The 15,192-nt window shown below is 38.3% G+C and overlaps 1 protein-coding gene and 1 non-coding gene across 5 annotated transcripts in view; both read right to left on the reverse strand.

Moving 5' to 3' along the window:
• The window catches only part of ptprsa (protein tyrosine phosphatase receptor type Sa), a 371,836-nt gene that overhangs the window by 205,348 nt on the left and 151,296 nt on the right, over positions 1–15,192 (reverse strand). The gene's annotated exons all lie outside the window — the stretch shown is intronic.
• On the reverse strand, positions 5,935–6,119 carry LOC148355280 (U2 spliceosomal RNA). The gene has a single exon (XR_015852349.1). It is a non-coding gene; the product is annotated as a U2 spliceosomal RNA (small nuclear RNA).

A 15,192-nucleotide genomic window follows, 5' to 3' on the forward strand; every position in this document is an offset into this window, starting at 1 on the left:
TGATTCTGAAGGGTCAGTGTATATTTTAATGCCTATTAGTAGGAAGAAATGCATTAAAAAAACAAAACAAACAATTGATTTCGATCAGTAGTCATTTGGTACCAGGCTGCAGAGAAAGAAATAATTGCCTTATTGTTTGCTTATAATGTATATATTCGTATATATAGACGCTTTCCTACTTATGACCATTTGACTTAAGAAAGACGGTATATACGAACATTTTTTCGGGATGTCGTAAAATATCCCGTCATTGCTGTAAATTTGATTTTGTATTGTGTGCACTTTTTACCCGAGTACAGGAAATTACTGTTGTACTTCTTTCTGCCGAGACCGACATGTGGCGCTGTGAGAGGTCACCCAGCATTCACCCCGAAGAAGAAATTCACCTCCTCTTCTTATTTTTTGTGTAAACACGCTATACTGTGTCTCCAGCGTGCTAAGAACGTTGACATTTATATTGTCCTTATCCAATGGGATTTTGTAAGGTTTATTGTTCTATACTCTTTGTCTATTATCCATTATCGGTCAAATCATAATACGCTACAAAGCCAAGGGGCCGAGACACTTGCTCTCAGCCAAGAGGCAGAGTCAGGGTCCTAGCCACAGAGCCGCGCAGCGATCAGTGCGAAAGCACCGTTCCCGGAGGTACTGCAATACCGGGCCGATGCGTGGATGACCTCATAGATATCACACCAATTCAGAGCTGTGGGGAGGGGGGGGTTTAAGGGTTATTGTTCTATTTTCTTTATTAATTATCCATTATCCGTTATCGGTCAGTTCATAATACGCTACAAAGCCAAGGAGCCGGGACTCTTACTCTCAGCCAAAAGGCCCACGTCACTGGGATTGTAAACTACAAGGAAAAGGCATTACATTTCATCTCATCATTGGACTATTTTTACTCACGGTGCCACAATGTAAAACGTTGCAATTGAACATAATGGGAAGAGATCAGGCAAAACAACAAAGTACAACGTAATACAGTGAGTAAAAATAGTGTGATGATAAATTAAAATCTATCTTAGTTAAAAAAAATGCGGTTTTGTTACTGTGAGTCCCTGTAAATTGTAATCTTCTTTGTGCGTTTTAGAATTCAATTTTATTTGCACGACAAATTGTTTTCCAAATTTAGAGAAAAAAAGGCCTGCCTTACACTGAACATTAGCTAATGTGGGGCTCTCAGACCAGTTCATAAAATAGCTAAGCACCGATAAGTCATTTTGTCGAACCTTTGAAAGTGTAAACAACACAAACGATTAGTAGATATATGTAAAATGTTGATTATTGCCATGTTTCATAGATGTGGTGAAAAATAATTGACATCCGTTTCTTAAAGTATTAATACGAACAAGGGCAGTTGTTGAGTAATCTAGCAGACACAAGCCCATATTTTGAGGTATCGGGCAAAGCAACGGGTGCCGATACTGAACAGGTCAGCATGTATGGTATATCAACTTGAAAAATACTAATAAAATAGATCTCATTAGTCATACATGATTTTAAGAAAATATTCTGTATTTGGTGATGAAAGCCGTTCTACCAGCAGGGACTTATATTGTAGGTCTTTGCATTCGTAAATAGTTTTTTGGGTCATTTTTTTTATTTGTGTTAATATGGTGAGCCCATACAAACCACTAACTCCAAAAAAAAGTGGTATTAAACATCCTAAAAATGTAAAATATTTTGGGATGGAAAGGCATCTGGTCTAGTGTCCATTCCAATAGCGGACTTAGTTTAAGGCAGTGATCTTCAACCACTGTGCTGCGACACACCGCTGTGCCGTGAGAGGTGGTCAGGCATGCCATGAGAAATTATCCAATGTGACTTTTTAAAATTAAAAATTTTATATAACACGCAAAATTTTTCCAATGTTAAAAACATGTCCTGGCTCAAAAAAAGTTGAAAACCACTGCTTTAAGATCTCGACACTTGTACCAGATATTTTGAATAATTATATTAAAAATATATTGAATGTTGATACATATTGATATTTGTATAAACACTGAAACTCTATGTACTAGTGGTATCAGTTTCAGGGATTCAAGTTGTTGAGTATCAGCCTAGTTTTGAAAATGAAAGTAGCATCAATGATAAGAATGATAAGTTTGAAGTTTAGTAACCACTCAAAATAAGGAGAGAATGCATCAATGGATTTTAAACTTGCAAGAAGAACAGGGGAGAGAGTCCACCAAAGATAATAAATTACAATCTGTTCGAAAAACCTTCCCCTAAACTCTTTGTATTACATTGTCTCGGGTACAAAAGCAGATCCACCCTAAATGGTGTGGAACTCACAGTACAGAAACAAGATTGGCCAATAGTGACCATAATGCAAACAGTTCATAACAGTCAAAACAACAAACAGCAATCTACAATCATAGTGAAAATATCTAACTGGCATCCTCTGGCATCTCCATTGCAAGTGTCCAATTTTAAAAACAGAATAAACTTATTAGAGATGAGTATTTTTTTTTCATTTCAGATATGTCTATTACAAAGATTTAGGTTTAATTGGGGATAGTTATTCATTGTCTCTTGAATAATGCTGTTCAGTCACATAAAGGAACAAATTATAAAAAAGAAGCTTGTCTTTCCTAGCCAAGCTCATATAAAACATCATAATTGTGGCTCTTCTTCTTGTAGACTGCTGGAGAAGATAAACCCAAGGGTTGTTTTTACCTCCCTGAACACTCAAATAATTGTGTGCTTTGCCAGCTAGCACTCCATTCAACACAATAATCAGGCCGCAGCCTCTGCAATAGTTCTTTTCAGAATTCAATTAAACGGCGCCTCTTGTCCTGAGAGAACTTTGATTAGTTCTGTCTCAAGGAGGAGGTGGGGGACGCTAAGCTAGCTCTATTCAAACAAACATGAGCATTTACACTCCATGGCATAAATCTATTAAAACACAATTCAACACGAGGACAAACTATTCACTCAGTTAATATACATTTGTATCTTTATTTACACTATTGTTTAATTATGCAACAAATAAGGCATTAGAGGCATTATTCTAATGCGTTTGAGTCATATCATAATGTGTATGAAAAATAAATAAACACATAGATAAAAACCCAATATAGAATTGCTTCAACTTGACCATAATACTAAATAGAACTGTTACTATAGCTACAGTAGTCTTGTGAGGCTTTTAAACGCTTTTCATTGCCATGCAACTGTTTCGTAACAGATCATGTGTGACAGAACAAGAATCATTCTGTCCTTCATCCATCCACGGTTTCACAGTGTGACCTGTTCAGCATTTAGCCAATGCTAGATGTGGGCGATAATATCGCAGAAGGCTTGGCATTAATGTCCGTTATTGAAAAACGAAAGAAAAAAACAGTACGCTTTTGTGAGTTGGTCCTTTTTGCCTCCCACCCGAAGCAACAAAAAGATGATTTGTGTCCGTCAGAAGGCTGTTGTGAACTACGGCGTGATACGGGGAGGAAAAGGCCATAATGATTCATCTGGTTCTGTTAACCACTGAAGATTTGTTTTTTGCTTTCATGAATTCCCCACATTAATTATGTCTTGGGCTTAGCATTTATACAAATTTTCACAAGATTTGTATTTGATTCCATGTTTTTTTAATGGTGCGTCGGATTCACTTCAGTTGAAACAGATAACAATGGTAAATAGTAAAAGTTCTGCATTTATATAGCGCCTTTCAAGTCACTGAAGACCTCTGAAAGCGCTTTACAATGTGATCCACACTTACCCATTCACATACACATTCACACACAGATAGCGGCAACATCAACCTACTTATCAGGGGCATTAGGGGTTCAATGTCTTTCCCAAGGACACTTGGAAATTTAATATATATTTAAGAAAATCCAGCTTCAACATTAATTGTATGACACAAAACATATTCAATTCCAAACATTGTGATAAGGAATAACTTCATATTGTTCTGGCCCCCAGGGAACTTTTATTTGAACTTGACTTAGTCATTTTTCCATATTTATTTTGAAGGAGACGCTCAAACAGAAAGTGATGTCACATTGGGAGCCATAATGGTTGACACATGACATCATCACCATGAACAGCCGCCTGCTTCGATTGTTGTACCTTTGACCTTAAATGGTAAATGGTAAATGGCAGACATGGGGACTTGAGACTTAGTGACTTGGACTCGAGTCGACTCGAGTCGCTGTTTTTATGACTTGTGACTTGACTTGGACTTGGCAATCTAAGACTCGGGACTTGACTTGTGACTTGACTTGCCCAAGAAAAAAATACTTGGGACTTACTTGGGACTTGAAGGTGAAGACTTGAGACTTACTTGAGACTTGCACATGTGTGACTTGGTCCCATGTCTGGTAAATGGTATCGTCTGTAAGATTCTTAAGATATCTCTTTATTGATCTTTTCTTTTTAAAACATTTCATTGTGATTGCCAATTTCTTCACTGTTTTTAACAACCGTTAGTGATGTGGTGTCAGGCTCACTGTATTTTCATTGTGTGTTTCGTTGTTACTCTGTTTTGGATTTAAGTGGAGCTTGAACACTAATCTTGACATAGTGCTGTATTCTAAAAGTAGTTGAGATACTGCTAAATTGTGTAACACACACACACACACACACACACACACAAACACAAACAATTTAATTGATTTTTGTCTAATACTCCTTACAAAATTGTAATCTGATAATTAAAAACAGACATTGGACGAAAAAAATCAGATTTACTTTAATGGTTTACTTTGTGGGGATTTGTTTCAAGAATAGTTTTGTTTAATCCTTATCTTCTCATATGAAGAAAACATACATTAGAATAAACAGAGATGTGGCCACATTGTGTAAACATAGAGGATCAGTTAAGATTCTTGAGGGCAGGAATGAAAAAATGTGGCCGTCAAGATATACTGCTAATATGCTAACAGCTTTCTGTGAATGTTTCTTTATACAAGTTTAACAATGTTGCTCTTTGGGGCAGAGTACTGCAGTAGCGGTCAGCTTTTGCTTGGTTTGGCTTTCCTTCAAGTTCCAAAAACATGCATCTAATGAAACTGTTCAAAAATGCATGTGCAAGTTATATTTTTAGCTATTTTTCAAGGCCAAATATTGACGACAGAGCAGAATTTGGGTCGAATGGTCTCCCACACCCCTTTCTGTTTTCCCATGTAACATAAAATGCGAATTTATCGTGCAAGCGTATAAAATCCAAGTGCTCTGAACAACTCCCCCATGCAGAGACAGCCCATATATTTTCAGTAACAGTGACTGGAGGATAAATATCAGAAGGAAGGCAGTTGAGAGTTTTGAGTGGGGTGTTGTAGGAAAAGGTCAAAGGCTACACATCTGGAAGATGTTTTTAAATCCCCTTTTTGGGGGTTTTTAAACAGAGCACATTCCTTAGCAGTAGGAAACAGCTAGCACACCATCTACCCATTCGTGATTTTAAACCATAGATATGTCCTTGAGAACCCTCTCTAATCAATGTAGGGTATATATTTGCTCCTAATTATAGTCAATACCAACTGTGGTATAACTTTTTCAGAAAAAAAGAAGAAAATATAGAACTTGATTTTACTGGTTTCAATAGGGCATAAAACAATTATAGTGGTTTGTTTTCCCAACCACATGCACCCCTGGAGTTTTAAAGTCATGCAATTAGAGGGTTATATATTTTATAGATTTTACTTTCCCTCTGACCATTGTTGGGCCGTTGTTGTCTCTTTACAAATATAGAAGAACTTTTGCAGTCGTGTTTTGAAGAAATAAGTGAGTACTAGTCTGTAATAATAGTTTTCAATAGTCTATGGGGTTTTGGGGTTTTTAAGGGTTATTGATCTATCTTCGTTATTCATTATCCATTATCCGTTATCGGTCAGTTCATTATATGCTACAAAGCCTAGGAGCCGGGACACTTACTCTCAGCCAAAAGGCTAAGCTAAGGTCCTAGCCCTAAAGCCTTGTTGCGATCATCGCGAATGCACGGTTCCCGGAGGTACTGCAATACCGGGCCGAAGCGTGGAGTGGACAGAGCAAGCTCTTATTCCATCTCCGGAATGCAAAAATCAAAAGGCCAAGTTAAGGACCTAGTATCTAAGGCCAAGCTAAGGACCTAGCTAGGCCAAGCTAAGGACTTAGCATCAAGGCCAAGCTGAGGACCTAGCATCAAAGCCTGGCAAAGCTAAGGACCTAGCATCATGATCATGGTATCTCCCCTGCCAGGTAAGCCCTTTGAGACTATTTGTGATTAAGGGCTATACAAATAAACATTACTTGACTTGACTTGACTACTAATAACCCACATCGGTAATGGTTCCAATTCCAGAGAACATATGAAGGCTTCGATTTGCACAACGGTTATTGATACTGGTTTTAGCTACAACTATTGTGTCCATGTGATCAAGCGTTCCTTTTTTTATTGTCTGTATAAAATGAATTTTGTAAAATAAAAAGCATAAAAAGAAAAAAATTAGGAGAAAAAGAAATCAAGTTTAAACTTCAGAGCAACATAATACTTTGAATAAGTGTGTTTATTTATGGTTTTCTTAGTCAACAATAATAGTATATAAATAATGAAAAATATATAATCTTGTTTTTTTTTCTGGCATATAACAGTGACTAATTTAGGGCACAGGTTCTCATGCTTTTTCAGCATGTGAAGTACTTCCAAATGAACAAGTGAAAGTTGTTTACACACCATGAAAGAAGCCAAACATCTCAATATTTTCTAATGTATTAAGGTTTTGTTGTATATTATTTAACTACACCCAAAACATAACTAAAAGAAGTGTTTTAGAACACAACAACATACTGATTTGTGTATTTGAATGCTGATTATATTTTCAATAGTTTAGTCATCAACAAAACCCAGAAAATCCTCAGCTGCTCTCAACCCAGTCAAGGACATTGTCGTCTTCCGAAACCGCAGCAGAGGCAGCAACATTATAAAGGACTCTCCCCAGACACAGCCTTTTTTTCCTTGATACCCTTCAATAGAAGCTACAAGGCCTCTAGAATAAGGACTAACACACTCAGATTAAGTTTATCCCCCATAGAGAAGCAGTAAACTGCTGTATTGGGAGTCATTAGGTGACCAAACCCCCCAATTCCAACCCTTAATGCCGAGTGCCAGGCAGGGAGGCAATGAGTACCAATGGTGTAAGTCTTAGGTATGACTCGGCCGAGGCTTGAACCAGTGACCTCCCAGTCTCAGAGCGTGCGCCCTACCATCTAGAGTATCTGAACTATTTTCTGTGTTTAGCATCAATGACATATTTTTCATTAAAAGACGTATAGGTGGTTGTTAGGTTGCATGTTATATGTGTCAAAAATACTACCATAACATATCAACACTTGGGATCAAGTAGAATACTTTAATGGTACTAATTTGAAGTGGTGATATCCGACTATCTGACTTTTTTGTGTGTGTCCTGATGTCATAATAATAAATCGCTTTTATAGCAACAGCAAATGTAACCCTTCAGTAACCATGTTTTATTCAATAAAGCCAAATCTGCCATCGTATTCATTTTCCTTTACAGCAATCAGAATAGATGAGCATAATTGAGCAATGAGTGCAACAGGCTGCTTTCAAGAAAATGGAACGGATGTGCAGGAACGTCTGAAATGGGGGTCATGGACTTATTATTGCCAGATGGATGTTTTATATTAGCCCTTGACGAGACTGTGGAGCCAGTAACAATCATAGCTGTCTGGATAGTCAAAAAGCCAGGAGGCAAACACTCAGAAATACTGCAATCTTTTGCAAGTCATTTTGGTAAGTAAGCAACAAGCAATGACCTTTGGAACTACCATTGTGAATGGATTAAACATCGGGAGATACAAAACAGACTTGGAGAACATTGAATGTTTTGCATTGACAGCCACATCAAGTACATTTAAAAGAGGTCATTTTAGGCTTGTGGTCAAATTTCAGTTTTGAAAATGAGTAAAAAAGCACTAACCCCACATTCACAGTAATTGTGATCAGTTTGTATATCAGATGCCGATAAAAACTATTGCAACTAGACAGAATTTCGAAAATCTATACTTCCATTTACCTAATTAATTTCTACCATCAATAAAAAAGAAGGGCAGCATGGCGGCGCAGTGGTTAGCGCTTGTGCGGCACAGTTCATGTCATGGGAACCTGTCGTGGGTTCAAATCCAGCTCCAGACTTCCTGTGCGGAGTTTGTATGTTCTCCCCGTGCTTGCGTGGGTTTCCTCCGGGCACTCCGGTTTCCTCCCACGTTCCAAAAACACACATTTCAGGTGAATTGGCCGGTCCAAATTGTCCCTAGGTGTGAATGAGCGAGTGAGTTGTCTGTCCCCGTGTGCCCTGCGATTGGCTGGCAACCAGTTCAGGGTGTCCCCTGCCCACTGCCCGGAGATGGCTGGGATGGGCTCCAGCCCCCCCGCGACCCTAATGAGGATAAGCGGTACGGCTGATGAGATGAGATGAGATAAAAAAGAAAACCTTTATTCACATAAATTGAATGCATACGTACAAAAGATGGCGTGATCACAATAAAAATAGAAAGTATGGTCAAACAGAGCAGAAAAATCAACGGGCTCAAGTTGGATAAGGATAGCAAGTGCTGATACAGGATGTACTTATTGTTACCGAAAAATCTATTATATACGTACTTCATTACTCTGTAGTAAACAGAAGCATTGTTCCTCTCAAATACGCATTAGGACTGCAACAAACCAATGGCATTCAACTTCAAATACATTTTGCACGTCAATCGCCGTCAGTGGCACATGACTTTAAAATATTTTCTGTCGTTGGTTATCGTCAATTAATGCAAAGGCATCCAACTTCAAACGTTCATTTGAAATTTGGTGCAATTGACAATAACCAACGACAAAAAAAATGTTAAGACTAAGTGCCATTGACGGCAACCATTGTCAAAGGTTTATCTGAAATTTGGTGCAATTGACAATAACCAAGGGCAATAAATATTTTAAAGTTTTGCAATTAAGAGGTCGCAGGTTCGATTTCCGGCTCCTCCGTGTTATATGTCGAAGTGTCCTTGGGCGGGACACTGAATCCCTAATGCCCCCAATGAGCAGGCAGGTGCCTTGCATGGCTGACTCCCTATTGGTGTGTGAGTGTGTGTGTGAATGGGAAAAACTTAAACACATTTTAAAGTGCTTTGGAAGGTCTTCAATGACTTGAAAAGTGGTATATAAATCCAGAACATTTACATTTACGTTGATATCCGATTAGTAAAGGTTGTTGATTATTTGATGAACCAAGTGAAGTTAAAAAAATCTTAATTATAATTCCTGATTAAAACAGAACTGTTTCAATTGTACTCTAAAGAAATAAAACATTTAAATGCAGTATCCGTACTTCACTGTTGACAATAAAGTTTTGTGCAAATGTCTGCTTTTATCATGTAGTACTAGTTAAATATCTTAACTTTTGAGCCTAAGCTTTAATGCTGCAATCTCTCTTGATTCAAACCATTACCTTTATTTTTACCAGGGACTGACCAGGAACTGACAACAATTCACATTTCTAGTATTCCCTAGGGAAAATCTGGACTCGTCAGTCAACCTGCCATGTTGGTTTTTGATACTGTACGTTTGCAAGAAATTGGTGAAGTAGTCGAAAAGTAAATAAAACACAGGATAAAATAATCTGAAATCAGGGTTAAAGCACTAAAGCGTTGACTTTTGTCTAGTCTGATTGAAGAATGGACCAATTAAAATTTTCTGTTGAGAAGGCCAAATGTTGTGGGTTAGAGAGGTCATACCAATAATGAAATGTATTATGTCTTCTCTGATTTCTAGAAATTGACATGATCGAACTGATTCTAAAATAAACACCTATCATCATGTGAATACTTGTAATTTCTAATGAAAAGCTCAAAATGAATTACTGCAGATAAGCAGAGGCACAAAAGAGAACACATCCCTTTCTTCAGGCTTTTTGTCTGCGGCAGGCATCGTTCGTCTGTGATTTAAAGACGGTGAAGACCTCGTGACGTTCTTTTCAAGTAGGTTGCGATAAAATGTCGTGGGAGGGAACAAGCAGGTGTGTTGCGGCTGCTATGGAGGCATAATGACATTTCACTCCCAAGTAGGATTAAGTGACAATTAGCTTCTAAGGAACAATCAATTTGGAATCATGAAGGGTCATAATGTTGTTGTTTTTTTACATGGTAATCACATAAAGATGACTTTCTTGTTATTTACTCTTATGAATAGTGTAGGAGCCAAAATGTATGTGTCGCCGATTGTTAATCTAGTTTCATCCATGGTGGGGTGCTGGTTAATTTTTGAGCTGTTTCAAGGTCGGAAGGCTTGCGTTGTCCGACAGGTATTTTACCGGGAAGACCAAAGGGCTTTGACCGCTAAACTAACGCGGAAGCCGGCTTATTGTTGTTGTCCTTGTGGTTCGTGTGTATTGTAATCGGACTAATGGTGAAATAAATAGGATCGCTTGTGTTAACCTAAAGACTGTTGTAGAAGTGTTACTTTGTTCACAATAGCCACAGCCGACAGCATTCTGGCATATGACGTCACTGTGTGGTATGCTGGGAGCACGACAGTAGACAGGAAAATCACACAGGGATTGACACAGCCCCCTTTCTGTCCAGTCTTGAGGACATTAGCGGCTTTCTATACAGAAGCAGAGCTATCAACATTATAAAGGGCTCTTCCAACCCTGGCCACTACCTCTTTTTTCAATGCCCTCTGGTAGGCCCTACAGGTCTCTTAAAACAAGGAAAAATGGGCTTGTTACCCAGGGCTTTCACCACCCTAAACAACGTGTAAAAATGTGAAAATATATATCTTGAGACTTATTTGGATATTTTTGTTGCTGTTAAAGGTCTTTGCACTACATTTCATTGTTCATTGTTATGATGCACTATGCTTTCTTTACACTAATATTACAACTTATCACAACTTAGCCCACTCTCTAAGCACTACATTGTAAATGTTTTTCTCGTCTTTCCTGACAGTATTTGATTTTCTCTTCAAAGTCTTTATTACATGTTTACCCTGGAGTGCCATGTATAATTATGTTGCATACAATGTTTCACAATGTTAATATCAAGAACAATAAATACAATTCAATTCAATTTAACACAGTAAGTAGCTCAAGTGACTTCAGGTATCAACTAGCGTGTCTGCCTTGCTCCACCTCAGTAGTTCAGTATTGGACAAATCTCCTTTAACAAGAAGTGATCTGTTTAATCATAATGCATAGTTGCACTTTTGGAGCGCCGTCATTATTTATTTAGGTGGGCAAAAAAAGGCCGCTTTGTTTTGTTTTTTTCCCAAAAGCCCGAAGGCCTATAAATGCATGCAGGCTGGTAACCAATGGGTTTAATCACAGCTAAGAGAGTACAGGCTGTCTGGTGTAGTCATGATTTGTAGCAGCAGGAAGGAATGGAAACAGAGAGAGGGAATGAGAAGGCAGGTGGCTATCAGGAAATGCTTTGAAATAATAGCTTGAACGACAGCGAGCCAATAAGCCATCAGTACCAGTGACAGCTCTGCGCCTGATTACGCATAAACAAAAAACTCAGACGGATGCCTGACGGAATGTGCCGTGAGTGAAGGCGGTTCATTGATTTTGATAGAGCGTGACAAGCGACAAGCTCGGGAAAAGGAGACGAGGACCTTATAGTCTTACCACAGGTGTGCGCGTGCAATGCTTTCTATTCACGCACTTCTAGGTGGGCCCCCGGGAGAAGAAGAGCAAATCCAGGATGGGTTAGGACAGCTGTCCGAAAAAGGAAAAGTGCGGCATCTAATCTGTTGATGCCTGTTTATTATATATGATTGCGTGAGTATGTTGTGTGTGTTTATGGCCCGCCGCTCCGGTACACCTCAAGCTGTTCAGCTGTCATCAAGCCTGCTCAGCAAGAAGTGGTCTGCTCCATCTGCCTTCTCCAGAGACTCCATGTGTAAGAATGTGAATTTCCTGTGTGTGCACACAGCCCCTCGCTAGTGCTAGTGCTAAGTTACATAGGGTATGCGTCCTGACAGAAATAAATAAATGCCAAAGGTGCTGGTTTTGATAGACCGTACTATTCGGGACAGTTTGAGTTTCACGTTGTGATTTTTGGTTTGTTTTTAGTCTATCCAATGAAGCAACTTTTGGGGCAACCGGCCAAGGTTTTGTCCCAGCCATGCTCCTCAAGATTTCTTGAAAAACCTTGAAACAGTAGCATACCCAATTTCTGATAATATTGGATCTGATAATATCCAGATTGTACTAAAAACTGGGCTGCTATGTACAAATGTATCAGGAACAATCTAAAAGGTATTGTAGAAATCTCCATTTAAATAATGTTGAGAAGGTATCATGTAATCCTCACGAATCTTGCCAACCAGAAAAGGAAAGATTATTTGATTCCAACACTTGTTTAACCTTAGCTCCCAATAGTAGGGCAAAATGATACCAATGAATTATTATGTGCACCTGAGCGCTTCATTTGTCAAGCACCTCACGCCCCAGATATCGGATACAGGCTCGCAATAGGGCTTTATGGCAAGTGTGAGTTTAGCACTAACAAGGCCCCCTGAGGATGCAAAAAGCCACCTGGGCATTGGCCCATCGGCTCAAAGTGTGGCTTACCGGTGAACCTGAAATAATAATGCAATACCGAGCAGTTATCAAAGAGTAACCTTGCATGAAAATTATATTAAATGGTGATATTTATTCAGTGATAAAGTTCTTTCTCATTTAAGTTTACATTTCAATTTAAAAATCGCTGCATTTTCACGTTATATGAACGGTATTTTCCGGTCTACGGGTCGAAGTTTTTTTCATGGGTCAGGCATGCGACTTATAACCCGGTGAGACTTACGTGTGAAATTATTATATAAAGATATAGATATACATATGGCTATAGATATAGGTATGGATATAGATATATAAAGATATAATTATATAGATATATAAATATATAAATATATAAATATATAAATATATAAATATATAAATATATAAATATATAAATATATAAATATATAAATATATGAATATATAAATATATAGATGTATAGATGTATAGATGTATAGATGTATAGATGTATAGATGTATAGATGTATATATATATAATTATATAGATATATAGATGTATACTCGGTGTGCCGCTTACGTCATCATGACACTCCTCACTTTCGAAAAATGTTCAGAAGATAAGGTTTAATTTCGCCAAGATAAATATTTTCAACTCACTCATAAGTGATTTTTATACAAAGTGCAAATGCTTTGTAGTTTTAAAAAGCAACTATGCGCATGTGACGTATGCTAGGGGGGACATCAGACAAGGTTGGACATTTTTATTAATTTTATTTGTAATTTCCTTTCAAGATGACATGTATGTTTTGTGAGTTGGATTTTCACAAATAAATGTCCCCCCAAATTGCGATCCATACTCCAGGTGTAACTTATCTATGTTTTTTCCTTATTAATTATGCATTTTTTGCCTGGTGCGGCATATACTCCCCAACGACTTACAGTCCGGAAAATACAGAATATTATGAATATCATTAGAGTAATTAGTATATAATGTATAACTCTGCTTAGCGTCTGCGGATACGGAGTGAGGTATGCAAGTAGCCTCTTGGCAAAGGGCGATAGTGAAACCAAGGATTATTATTAGGCGAACACCTCATCTCAGAACAATTAAATTCGTGATAGTATTACCAAGCAAACAACAGATCAACCCATCCAGTAATTGATATTTTTTGGCAAGGACTTTTTCCCATAATGGAGTCTACTTGAACCATTAGAAAATATTAGTTCTAAGAATTGATGAAATAAAATGAAATGATCTGCATTTATATAGCGCTTTTCAAGTCAAGACTTCCCAAAGCACTTTACATTGTGCTTCACATTTCCCAATAGCGGCCGTGCAGCCATGTAAGGCGCTAACCTGCTTATTGGGGGTATTAGGGGTTCAGTATCTTACCCAAGGACACTTCGACATGTAACACGTAGGAGCCAGGATTCGAACTGAGATATCTTGATCCCAAGACGAGCGCTCTACCTCCTGAGCCACTGCCGCCCCCCCTCGATAGCAATTACCCAGTCATTATATAATAATGTCAGCAAAACAGCCTTTGATTACATCATTACCACTGTCTTGTACATTTTTCTATTGGATACTCGAGCTATAATGTGCATGGGAGGCTAACTGTGTGTCACCAATAAAGCAACAATTCTACAGAATCATTATGACAGGTCATGGAAGTAAACGAGCAAGTTCACATGTTTCTTTTGCATGAATTTATTATCGCCTCCCCATATTTGATCCGCAAAATTGATCCTGCTGATGTTGGAAACACTTCAGCTTTGGATGTCAACAGCATGAATCCCTAAGCCACAGTCACGTGATGAATGAAATTAATTACAATTTATCCCAAGCCACTACCAGAACTGTTCTCGTTTGTTTTTTTATCCAACAAGTATATTCAATTCGATCTGGTAAAGCAGTAAACACACTACAGGCTGTTTTCCCATTTTTCTTTTCATGTTGTCATTCACTCTGTATGGCCTCACTTAATTCCTCTGACAATCACTTGTTTTTGTATAGTTTTTCCACAAAGTCCCCCTGCTGTTTTTCTTCGCTTTTCTTCCCAAGTGCACCCTTTCCCCTTTTTCCGCAGTGACTCATCTTCCCTATATTTCTTCTTTTTGTTGTTGTTGTTTGCTCTTGTGCCTTTCTTTTTTCACCCCCCATTGGCCTGCCTTTCACTTTTCACTGGAAGCAAAAGAACAAGAAGCCAAAAAACAACAAGGTGGCTGTTTTCGCCATCAGAGTAACTGCGGAGCGCACAAAATAAACATGCACAGCTGCAACTTTAAGACATGGCAAAAGCCACACCAAAATCATTTTAGTCAAAGGTGTGCAGAGCATACAGACACTAGTAACGCTAAAAGCAAATTACAAGCCCTTCAATAAACATATTGTGATGGAGAGGAATTCCCATGATCACCATCATGGTTGCTAAAAAGAGGAAAAGTCCTGGCCGATAATGAGGAGGGAAAAGGGGCTGGGATCAAATGACAACCTGACATTTGAGTCTGAAACAAACAAATCGATCAGGATTAAAGGATCCATCTGTCTGTTTACCATGGAAACAGAGAGGCAGGGATTATTTAGAACGGCGGGGAAAAGTGAGATGTCTGTCTTAAAGCGCTTTGATGTGAACGTGTATTGATCTGTAACGGGATGCCTGCTCGTTTGAATAAGTT

Source organism: Urocampus carinirostris, chromosome 12, assembly GCF_059441175.1.
Source record: "Urocampus carinirostris isolate Australia breed hairy pipefish chromosome 12, RoL_Ucar_1.0, whole genome shotgun sequence".
Classification (NCBI taxonomy): Eukaryota; Metazoa; Chordata; class Actinopteri; order Syngnathiformes; family Syngnathidae; genus Urocampus; species Urocampus carinirostris.